Here is a 12,328-nt window from a genome sequence, read left to right as displayed (position 1 = left end):
TTAATCAAGACATTTCTTTGAATTTTATGTTGCCTGTTTTTCTATTTCTGTTTACAGAGTAAGAAGTATTAAACTTTTTCGTAAGATAATGAAAATACTGTACATCCTATTCTGTTTTCTGCCCGACCGTTTGTAAAACCTGTTAATTTCTAAAAAATATACCTTGTTTATTCGACATTTGAGAAAATCGGATGTGACAGGACTTAGTCAAGATAATTTGAGTTATTTATTGAGACCAGTTAAAGAAAAATGTTAAATATATTTTCTTTGAAGTATTTTTTAATGCCATTAAGAGTTAAGAAATACTATTAAAGTTCAGAAATCATTTTTATGGCCATTATCTGTGGTGAAGAACGAATAGAAAAGAAGTTTACATTGAGAAAGTATTTAAATAAATAAATTTTTTAAAAAACTTCTCAGAAAATTTTAAAAAACCTAAAAGTGGGTTAAATAATGGGGGTTTTGTAATGGTTTTTTCCAAAAAAAAAACCCATTGGGTCCAACCCAATCGGGTCCAATTCGGCCAACCCTGGCTCAGTCAGACTGCACGGGCCGTAATTTGGCTGAATGCAAAATATTTAATAAAAACGCTGAGAATATTTTGATACAAAAACATTTTTCACATCAGTGAGAATTCCTAAAACAAAACAGTGAGCAATCTTGAAGCAATTTGGAAAACCTTTTTTTCAAAAATATGAGATTTTCACAGAAAACTGATTGAAGTCCATGAAATCTCTTTGTCCCATCAAAATAATCTGTAACGCTTCGAAACTTTCTAACAGTAGAAAATAATGTATAGTCATAAAGTACTTACAAGATTCATTTCCATTGGTTTAAAGTTTGACATGTAGAATGATTAGTTCATATAAAGAAAAAAAAATATATTAACCTACGCATTATGTATCAACTCAGCACGCAAGTCATTTCATATTTTTCCCGAGTTGAGGGTTAAAGGGAGGTTTTGCTCGATGCATATTAAGTCGAAAAGTAACAAAAACTGCGCTCACATTTATATAAATACATTTTCACAAAGTCATGGGGGGGGGCATTGTCTCCTCTTGACCCCCTCTTACCATAAATGCTCCATGTCAGACACATATTAAAAACTCACTCTTGTCCCTTTTTCTGAACGATTAGTGTTAAATAAATGTTTTTGTTTTCAGACAATAATGAAGTCACCAACACTAAATATGTGGATTGTTTCAAATTTCAGTTAATTTTTTAAATTTTAGATACATTATTTTTTACTATTCATTTATAAATGTTGATTTGAAAATGTGATTATTAATAATTTGTGAACTTGCTTTTTAATTTAAAGTTTTTTTTTTAAATATATAATACATAAATTTTAGGCCTCGTGCGGGATACCATATTTTTCAACTAGAAAATCGCCCGTCAAGACATGACGTGTGAAAACTGCTTCTAAATATAGACGAAATAATTCTGCCTGTTTGGTGATATTTCGATAGCTGACATTTTTGACATTTTAACCTTAACGCCACTAGGTAGCGTTCATTGTTGACCACTTTTTCGTTATTTCGTTCTCCTAAAATTACAGTCTTGCCAGTAAAATAGTTAAGTTAACGGATCCACTTCAGCCTCGTCAAAATAAAGCATTTTCCGGCATGTCAAACATTACCAAAAAATATTATCAAATTATCATGCTGTGGCGCGAGTTTCATTGTTGGTGACGTCAGCGTTACTCGATCTGAATTGGTTAGTATATACATGAGGATTTGCCTAAATGTTTTTGTGGTATACATGCATGAAACATATGCAGGAATTGATCTTTTTAATTCCCTTTTTAAAAAAATACATATAAATAAAAATGAAATATATTCAAAAACTATTAACGACACATTTTCAAATGAATAATGATAAAAAAAAGAACTTAAAATAAAATAATTATCTTAAACCTGAAAAAATCCATACTTTTGAGTACTATGTGGGTGACATAAATATTGCATGACACCAAAAACTTCTACTAAACGCTAATTACGTACTTTATTGTTTATGTTTTCAACTTGTTAATTTCTTAAAATTTGTCTTACATCTTGGAACATATAAACACACATAGAAAGAAAAAAGGAAATTTTTTAAAGAAAATTGTAATTTTAGGCCTAGTGTGGGATATTTTAATATTTTTTATTCGGAAAAATTGTTTTTGTGGTACATGTGGGCTATAAAGACAACGATTTATCAACATAAATTTCCAAAAAAAGTTTTTTTTTTTCGATTTGTTCTGGTATACAACTGCCAGTTTACACTTTCAGATGCAAGTCGGCGCGGACTGTCCTTGTTCAAATTACGGGAAACATTTAAAAAAAAAATGTTTTGACATAAAAGAAAAAATATAAGAGAATGTGAAACTTGAAAAATCGACTTCTATTTGTTTGGGACACCCTAGATACCACATATGATTTTTAAGCAATTTTTTTTCATGATTTTTCAAAATGTCAGAAGAAAAAAAAACGCATTTCTCTCGTGACAGTATGGATGTATATTTTTAATATGTTCACTACACTTTCAGTGTAGCATAGTTTATTCCTCTTCCGCATGAAATATTTCTTTGTTTGACACTGCACATGCTTTTTATTCCTCATTTAAAAAGTTTTTACATGATTTTTTCAAAATGACGGCCAAAAAACGCATTTGTCTCAGCAGTATGGGTGTACATTTTTGTATGTTCATTTGGAGTGTGTTTCCTACCATACACAACAAGAATAATTTGAGTTGCAGTCAGTTAGTTCCACTGTGATTAAAATGAACCGATTTTTATCAAGTTCAATGTTTTTTAAAAAGAGAGGAAATTAAAAAAAGGAAGTCGGACATTTGCTATTATAGTTAATTTTTATCGAAAGAAATGTATTAAGTACTCACATTAACAAAGGAATACAAAAGACGGGATGGTAGTCTGGCTTCGCTACTATTGCTCTATGGTCGTCTGGTTTCGAGCATTATTTCCAATCAACAATCTTATCGGAGTAGCGTCACGAGCCGCATTAGTTTTCATTTCGCCTGCCTTGAAAGAGATAAACTGTGCTGCCCTTACAACTGAAAAGAAGGAAGTTATCACGTGACATACTTATTAGGAGAAACAAACTAAAATAAATTTAAACAAGAAACAAACTAAAAACAAGAACACTTGTTGTTTTCAAAAGTCGATTCATTGCTTGGTACTTTCTTTTGGGTGATTAGTTTGAACTCGGTTTTTCTTACATTTTTATTTCCATGCAATCTTACTAATAACAGCTGAAAGAAAAAAGTGTTGAACTAGAGAAAGTAGGGTAACGGCGCCAGTAACAGACATGCTTAAGACATCGCTCTCAGGTTAACTCAATTTTCTGAGCCTTTTAATGCATTTAGACTTTTAAAACTATTTTTCTCTCATGCAACTACATCTCATCTAACGTTTGGCTGTCTGGATCCTCTGAAGTAGTTAGTTCTATTTTTATTTGCTCCATTTCGAAAAAAGGTCCGACCCCCAGTAACAGACACCGAAAAATCGGATGATACCCAGTAACAGATAGAATGAGGAAAGGATGAGTAATGGACAGAATTTCCCTTTTTCTCTGCAAAATGTGCAAAAGTTCTTTATTTTTCGAACTAAAGCCCTATTAAATTGAAATGAACATGAAACACCAGCTGACTTCGTGGTGGCTGTTCATAACCTTCCACCACTGCCTTGTAAATAACAACTGGCTCACAAAATTCACTCTCAAAACACCAGATGGTTGCACCGTATTCATGCAGCAGCAACATCCGTTTTACCTGCCTAAAATTCTTATTATTTAAATCCAAACTGATGACCGTATTATTACTGGACCCTTCTCTGTTATTGCTGCAGTTATACCCTACTTTACTCGTGTTATTTGTTGAGCAAAAGAAAAACAGTCGATTCGCGCTACAACACGATTCAACTTACGCGATATGGCCATAACGTAGGTTTTTCACAATTAACGAATTTTGGAGTTAACACGAATTTCTCGTCCCCAACACGGAAATTTTCGGCAGATGAATCTTGGCACAAAGCAAATCAACTCTTTCTTCTTTTTCCTCTTTTTCTGACGAATTGCTTGATGTGCATGCACAGACTAAAGAGAAATTGATAACAATCTGATCGCGCCGCGTGATGATAAATCATCACCATCGTCATTTTTTAAGTCACAAATGTAATTGCCGTTTCTACGGCACAGTTCTGTTACAGTGCTGCATTTATTATTAACTGTACGTACCGTACTAATTTATTTTGTGGCTCTCTCCCATTAATCATTGATTTTGTGCAACATAACAATATTTTATGTTGAATAATTGTTTTTGAAATGTGTTTTATGTTGAATTGGCCCAGTTAACTATCCAGAAAAAGCGCATTTTAAAAACAGTCCATATGAACATCCTACGCACGTTTCAGGATGCATGCACGTCAGATGACCTGCTGCGAAATGGAGTCCTCCGTGCTCTGTGGTAGAAGATTTTTCTTCTAAGACGGAGATCGTGGGTTCTATTCCCACCGGTGCCCCGGGTTTAATTTAATTTGTGATGAACTTTGAAAAACTTGTTGTACTCTTACTTCCACAATGTTAGTCACCCTGCGTGGTGAAGCGTAAATCTCCAAAATCCTCACAAGCAAACAAACTGCAGTGAGATATATAAGAGTGTCATCTTAGCATCCTAACGATGCAAAAAACTGAACACTTCTTTTTGTAACATATTTGAGACTCTAAACATCAAGCATCAAAGGAATACATTTGAAATCCTCAAAAGAATAGATTTTAACACCTTCCTTCCCCCGTTTATGTTGCTTAATAACTTGTTTAATTAAAAGTGTATACTACCTTTTTATTGATTATTCCTTTCACAAGTGTCTCAAATACTAATTGTTTAAGGATATTTAATGTTTTAATATTGTGTTTTAGTTCGTTTTAGTAGTACAAGAAGTAATGTTACACAATAAATTCTCACCTCCGTTACCTAAACACAAAATGCCATTCCTTATTAACACGTGGCCGTAATGACATCAAAATTTATTTTCCATGATACAAGGGAGAGCCGTTGTTTATTTTCAGCCATAGTTGAAGTTGTGAGATTTTTGTCGAAAAACAAAAAGATAAGATTTTGCTTCAAAAACTTAGTATGGTTATTCTGACTTCTCACCTTCGTGAACTTGAATTTCAGGGATGTAAATTAATTTAAAAAAAAAACGAAGTGAACATGTTTTCATATGTTTAACATGTGCAGATTGTAGCAACGAACAAAAAAGAAAAAAAATCCCTGAAAAATGTATCTATTAGGCCAATTATCAAGGGAAAATTCCTCACCCCCCCGAGACAGACCTTATCACTGTCATTATTTCTGAGGTAAAAATAAATGATGGAGGAGAAATACATCAATAATAGGCATTCTACCAAAATCATAAATTGCCAGTATATCCTCATATTTACAAAATACTACTTTTTAACATACATTTGAAAGTACTAATTAAGCCGCACTTTCACTAAGAGCGGGAATATCATAACGAGTGGGGAAAAATCAAAATGTTTTTGACACTATAGTTGGTAGTTCCTTTGAAAATGACCCACTGAACCTAAATACGACCATCATTCCTCAATCAGAATTTCAACGCCCTCTCATAAAAAAATTTCATTTCAAAAAGGAAAGCTGCCATGCGTTAAAATTCAAGGGGGTATTAATGTCAACCAGAAAATACCTTTATAATTCATAATTACGAACTATGACAGCTTGAGTAGTTCTGCAAAGGCAAAAAACAATTTCAGCTTCAAAACAAATTGAATTATTTCAAAGTAGCTCAATTACATTATTGAAAATTTGCCGAATACTTAAAAATAATGAACCGAATGAAATACAGTCAAATCTCGATAGCTCGAAGTTTATGTCTTAAATATTTTTTTATCTCGAAGTTTTCATCGGGTCCCAAATTCTTGAGACTATTGCGGAAACTTCCCCATAACTTAAACTACCAATAACTCGAACATTTTAGCCGGTCCCTTGCTTCCTTAGGACTTTGAGTTATCGAGAATTGACTGTTGACTTTTATTATTAATGTTGCAATGATAATTGTTTTCAGCTGAAAGCCGCGAACGGTTATAATTGCAATATTACTTAATCAAATTCCTTGACTTAAAAAGCTTCAATTATTTTACAGAAGAAAGATTGATGCATAAATTTGATAAAGCAACCAAAATAGTTTCTTACTTGGATTATAAGTTTTCAATTTCAGTATTTCCTGCGGAATCTTCAAAAAAAAAAAAAAAAAAAGTTCATATTTTCAACATTATTTGAATATTATAATTACAATCATTATTGTTGTTCCTAATATTATTTGAATTTAATTTTCTAAAATATTTTACTCATATTTTAAACAGATGAATTATTTCTGATTTCACAAGTGTGATAATTATATATTTAATCTAAAATTCCATTACGGAATTTTTTATAACTAACAGACTCTGAAGCAAAAAGTAAATAAAATTATCGAACAAAATATTCATTAGTAAACTATTTTCATTTCAACACCTTTGAACTACCGTTTATTAACTGAATTTACTTTTTGGTATTTCTTCAATTGCAAATAATTAAAAATGTAGGTAACTGCACTTTTAAATTTCTTGTGTAATGGTGAATCCCAAATGATTATCTTTTAAATCAGCTAGTTTGTCTTTGAATTAGCCATATTCCTTTGATTTGAAGTCTAAATTAACATTAACTTTGAAACTGAGTTTAAGCATAAGGTTCATACTTTTCTTCCATTGTTTTAGTTCCTACTTTTGTTTTCATAATTTACAGTACATGGGAAAACTTTGACCAGAAATGGCAAGTTCAGTTTTATTAAAAAACCAGAACCTAGAAAGTGTAAGTTTTTTTTTTTTTTTTTTGGTTTTTGTACTTGAGGTCTACGTAATTTTTATTTATTAGAAAGAATGTAAAAAACAATCGCTAGAATAATTCAATTCACAGAAATTTTTTTAAGGAAAATATGAACATTAATAATAGTTTTAATTGAGACGAATATTTTTTTGATTATGTCTCATCTTGTGAAGTTTTTAACAAAAGGAGGGCATGTAAGCATTTGGTCGATTGCAAGACTATTGTGCCTCACACTTCTTACTCCCTCTCCTCTCATGACAAGTGTCAAGCTATATACATAAAATGTGAATGTATATAGCTTGTTTAAGGATTAATAAAATCAAAATGTTTATGATAAACCATGGCTCCACTAGATGGCGCAGGCGCTTAATGGGCCTTGACAATTTATGACTTTTCTGTGTTAAACTGATGCAACTCATGTATCCACCAATCAATGTCATCGTTTCAAAGTTTGTTTATTATTGATTAGACTTCGCCCATTTTGACCGAAAGAGGCGCTGAACGGAACCCCTGCAACCATTAATCAATGGCAACGTAATGTAAACGGGGGTTCCCTGTAACGCCCTCTTTGTTGCCATGAGATTCAGCGATTGTCACGGCCTATAAGAATGAACATATAGGTATTATTAATGAAAGTAAGAAGATTTTTTTTTTGTCAGCTTTCAAAAAATTATTGTATCAATAATTAAAAAAGAAGCTACAAATAAAAAGCAAATTTCCTTTCAAATTCAATATTTTACAAAAGTTAAAATTTTACAAAATTTTGGTATTTCTTCAAGTGCAAATAATTAAAAATGTAGATAACTGCACTTTTAAATTTCTTGTGTAATGGTGAAATCCAACTGATTAGCTTTTAAATCAGCTGACTTATCTTTGAATTAGGCATATTCTTTTGATCTGAAGTCTAAATTAACGTGAACTTTGAGACTGAGTTTAAGTATAAGGTTCATACTTTTTTTCCCCATTGTTTTAGTTCCTAGTTTGGTTTTCATAATTTACAGTATGTGGGAAAACTTAGACCAGTAATGGCAAGTTCAATTTTATCAAAAAACCAGAACCCAAAAAGTATACGATTTTATTTTATTCATTTATTTATTTATTTATTTATTTATTTAATTTATTTATTTAATTTATTTATTTATTTAATTTATTTATTTATTTAATTTATTTATTTAATTAATTAATTTATTTTATTTATTTATTTATTTATTTTTAAGTGCTGGTATTTAATTTTTGTACTTGAGGTCAATGTAATTTTTATTTATTAGAAAGAATATAAAAAGCAATCGTTAGAATAATTCAATTCATAGAAAACATTTTAAGAAAAATATGAACATTAATAATAGTTTTAGTTGAGACGAATATTTTTAAGAGCCGCAAATAAAAAGCAAATTTCCTTTTAAGTTCAATCATTTACAAAAATTAAAATTTTACAAAATTTTGGCGCTTTGTTAAAATAAATAAAGATTACTTGCGGAGACCCTGTCAAAGTTACAGGGAAAATTAGAGCTTCGCGGAACCCAGCAGCAGCAGTGAGGGATTCCCACCTAGGGTGGGGGGGGAGGGGGTTCATGGTGCATATTGAGTCATTGAAAGTTTCGGGAAGGTGTTTGTTTTGAGAGGTATTTTTCTCTTTTTTTCGGTGGGAGGCGAAGGGGCGGTTCTTTTTTTTAGGGGGCCGCTCTTGCATTTGAGGGGGGAGGGGTGCATTCATGTTTACTGGTCCGCCGCAATTTTGTTTTTGGGGGGCCTTATCACAGAATTCTGTATAACAATTGCCATGTGCATTTTAGAATCCCCTTAAGGAGACGCGATGGTAAATCCGCCACTGGAGCCCAGTTTCAAGACTCGCTTTGAACCATTGAGAAATATGAAGAGATCGATTCAATTGCCGATAGATACTTGAAATATTTGGAATAAAGCGCTTGTTATAGCTATTAAATTGAAAATCATTAAGATCAGCGACAAAAAAAATATTTTGATTGCAAGTACTTACAATTGTAACAAAAGTCATCCAAATAGCACGTTCAATATATTATTCAAGATGTTCACTAAACTTCGCGGAAAGAAAGGATCGTCTGCTTAGAGACGTTAACCGGATGCCTGTATTTAGATTTCGTAAGCTCTCTGTCTCGCCAACACCAAGTCACGTGAAGGCCGCTGATTCTGCTTTTCTTTCTGCTTCTAGTTCGGAAGTTTAAAAAGTTCGGGAGAAAAAAGATGTTATGCGCAGTGGCGGCGAATCGGGGGGGGGGGGGACTACTCCCACACTTTCTTCATCATCAAAGATTGCCCCAACGTTGAGATTTCAATTTTAAAACATTCTGGGTGAGGTTACCCGAACATTAACGTCACTAAATACTGTTTAAAATTTCAGTTTTCAATTTGAAATTTTTCCGGAAGAAAATCCCCAAGTGCACACCTTCTTTTCTTTAAATTCAAAGATGACCTAAATTTGTGTTATAAAGACTACAGTTTGAAGAAAAAAAATTCAGGAAGAGAACTCTCCTAGATAGCGTAAAACTGAGTGTGTGTATATATACCGAATTTGAATTCTGATACTTTGAATTCGAATTACGTTTTTCGCAATCACGAGTTGCGACAGGACTCTACTCATTGGAGGCTATTGTTTCTAGAAACGGCTCACATGTACTCCCAAGCATGCCTCTCCTCCCAAACGGTTACGTGTGTGTATGTGTGTAAGGACTTGTTTGTGTGTAGACGTGTGTGTATGTTGGAGTGTGTGTATGCAGGACATGGACGCCACAGCCTAGGAGGAGGGGATTCCGGTGGACAGTGCTGCTGGTGGAGGCTAGGACTAGAGGATCATGTCCGTCCTCCGGTGGACGGCGGTGCTGCAGAGGCCCCTGGTCCATTCTGGAAAAGGAACCGGACATCAAGGACGGTCAAATGAAAGCAACAAGCAATCGTGATTGCTCGAAGAAAAAAAAAAAATTGGGAGAACTTCCCGAACTCTATCGTCCCTCCTTCTGAAATCACGTTTTAAAGGGCGTTGAAAAAATGTTTTAAGCTTTGCTAAATTTCTCGGAGAGATCCTCAAACCCCTTGCTCTAAATTTACTAAAGATGGCTTTAATTTTGCGTCTTTAAAACATCAGTTTAAGCTTTTTTTCCGGGATGAACCTTCCTTACCCTTACATTATCAAATACAGTCCAAACTTCTTAGTTATTATTATTATTATTAACATTAATTAGACTTTATTTAAAAAAAACATTACGAGGACAACATTAGAAACTCCTCTCCATTCCACAAACGTTGACAAAACTCTACTAAACCATCGTTTTTCAAACTACAATTCCAAAACACTTACGCGAGAGAACATCAAAAGCACCCCCCCCCCCCCCCCGTCACTCAAATAGCCTTAAACAGTCTTTAAATTCCTAAAAAAATTGCCCCTGCACTTCTAATCCCCACTCGCCGTCTCTGGGCGTTATACTTATCAAGTATATATATGGTAGTTAATTTTAAAAAATTACCGATTTGGTAAGTGTTTACTGAAATGTTTTGAACTGACAATGTCGTACATTTAATCTGCAGTTAAATCGTCATTTCACTGAAAAAGTCGACGAAATTGGACGATGGTCGGTCAGTCATTGACTTTTTATGTTATAATATAAACAACTCAGCGCAACAGAGACGGCTCTTGCGAAGTGAGGAGTGATAGGTTTTGGTTTGTAAAAAGCCCTGGAGACGGATCGAGGGCTTAAGGTTTGTATTCACCCGTTCTCTCACTTCGCATTTCCGGTGACGTCAATGCGAGGCTCTAACGTCTTTTCTCCGACGGTGTTTATTTTTCGATAAATTTTCAAAGCTCCGTTTTTAAATTCTTTTGCGTTGTTTTTCTCTTTATTAGATCCAATTATCACATTTGATAATAAAGATGCCACCGAAAGAAAGACAATTTTTCAATTTATGTGATCCATGCTTGCACAACGACTGGCCCGTGATACAGTACCCCGCTGTTACACCAGATTAATCAACTCGGTTCATTCTTGGTGTTGCATTTTGTGTGGCCAGCAGTGCATGTGCTATTTCTATGGCGATCATTGTGATAAAATTTATTTTGAAATGCTTCGGTTTAAATCTGTGAAAAATATGGTGGCCATTCAAATCTTCGTTTGAATTTCCAGCAAACAGGAAGACATAATGTATTTATTGTGATCATTATTTTTTGGTGGCGTTAAAAAAAAAGTTTATCCATACAACTGATGGAGCATAACCAAGCTTGGCTGATATTTAAAAATGTGTTTGAATACTTCGCGTCATCTAATTAATACAAATGAATACTTTCCACATTTTTTCTAAAACTATTCCTTCAATATCTTCTTACTCAATATTTTTAAACTTTTAAATTAGCTGGAAATAAATTGTAGCACAATTTTGGATAGCATACCCAGTTGCAGACCAGTTACAGTCGAGATTCGACTTACTCGAGGGATGTGTTCCCTCACGTAAGTCGAAATTTCGCGTTGTGAAATAGTGTATGTATACAACTTTTTGATAAACATAAACAATTCTTTTAGACACTTTTAAACAACCTTCAGATTACTTTAAACTGTTCTTTAAGCATATGTAAGCGTTTACCACATAAAGAACTGAATTTATACTGCATTTAGGAAAAAAAATCAATTTAAATTACTGTTATAATGCACAACATCAATGATCAGAGCGAGAGAGAGACAAAGTGCAATACTGTTTGTAACAGTACGCAATAATAATAACAACGAAATGCAGCACTATTATACTATTGTACGATAGATACGGCAATAATAATTAATATAGCTAAAAAACTGAAGATGATGATGGTTGGTGCTGTGAAGCTCGCCTGATCGATATTAATGTTCTCCTGCAAGAATGGATCTTCACTTTTTCTTTTAATTAAAAAAAAAACTTTCTCTTCCCTAGCTTAAGCTGAAACAGCACACTAAGATACTACAATGTTAAATTAAATTTCACATTCAGAGTGGAAAATACGGAGTGATTATTCGCATACACTAACAAAGCGATGATTTGACTAATACGTTGTGTGAACTTCCGCACTTCGGTGATGCTAAAGGAATGAAGTCCATTCACGAAACCAACATTTAGTATCCAGAGTATCGAAAATGATACTTACGCTCAGCGATTCCTTAACGAAAAGTTTCGTGTTGCAAGCGAGAAATTCGCGTTAGCTCTAAAATTCGTTATTCGTGAAAAATTCGCGTTATAGCCGTTTCGCGTTAGTCGAATCGCGTTGTAACGCGATTCGATTGTATTTAGTCGCAAATGAGAAGGAAAAAAAGATAAAACATTTGCATGCTCATTTCTAAAAATTTAACCGAAACCTCTGGCAGCGTGAGAAATTCATAATCAGTGGGGTCGTTTTTCTGAAATTTCAAATGCATTTTTTTCTGAAAGAGCATGCTTTAAAAACATAGGATCT

This window comes from Uloborus diversus, chromosome 9 (assembly GCF_026930045.1).
Source record: "Uloborus diversus isolate 005 chromosome 9, Udiv.v.3.1, whole genome shotgun sequence".
Taxonomy (NCBI): Eukaryota; Metazoa; Arthropoda; class Arachnida; order Araneae; family Uloboridae; genus Uloborus; species Uloborus diversus.
Note: the sequence above shows the minus strand (reverse complement) of the source record.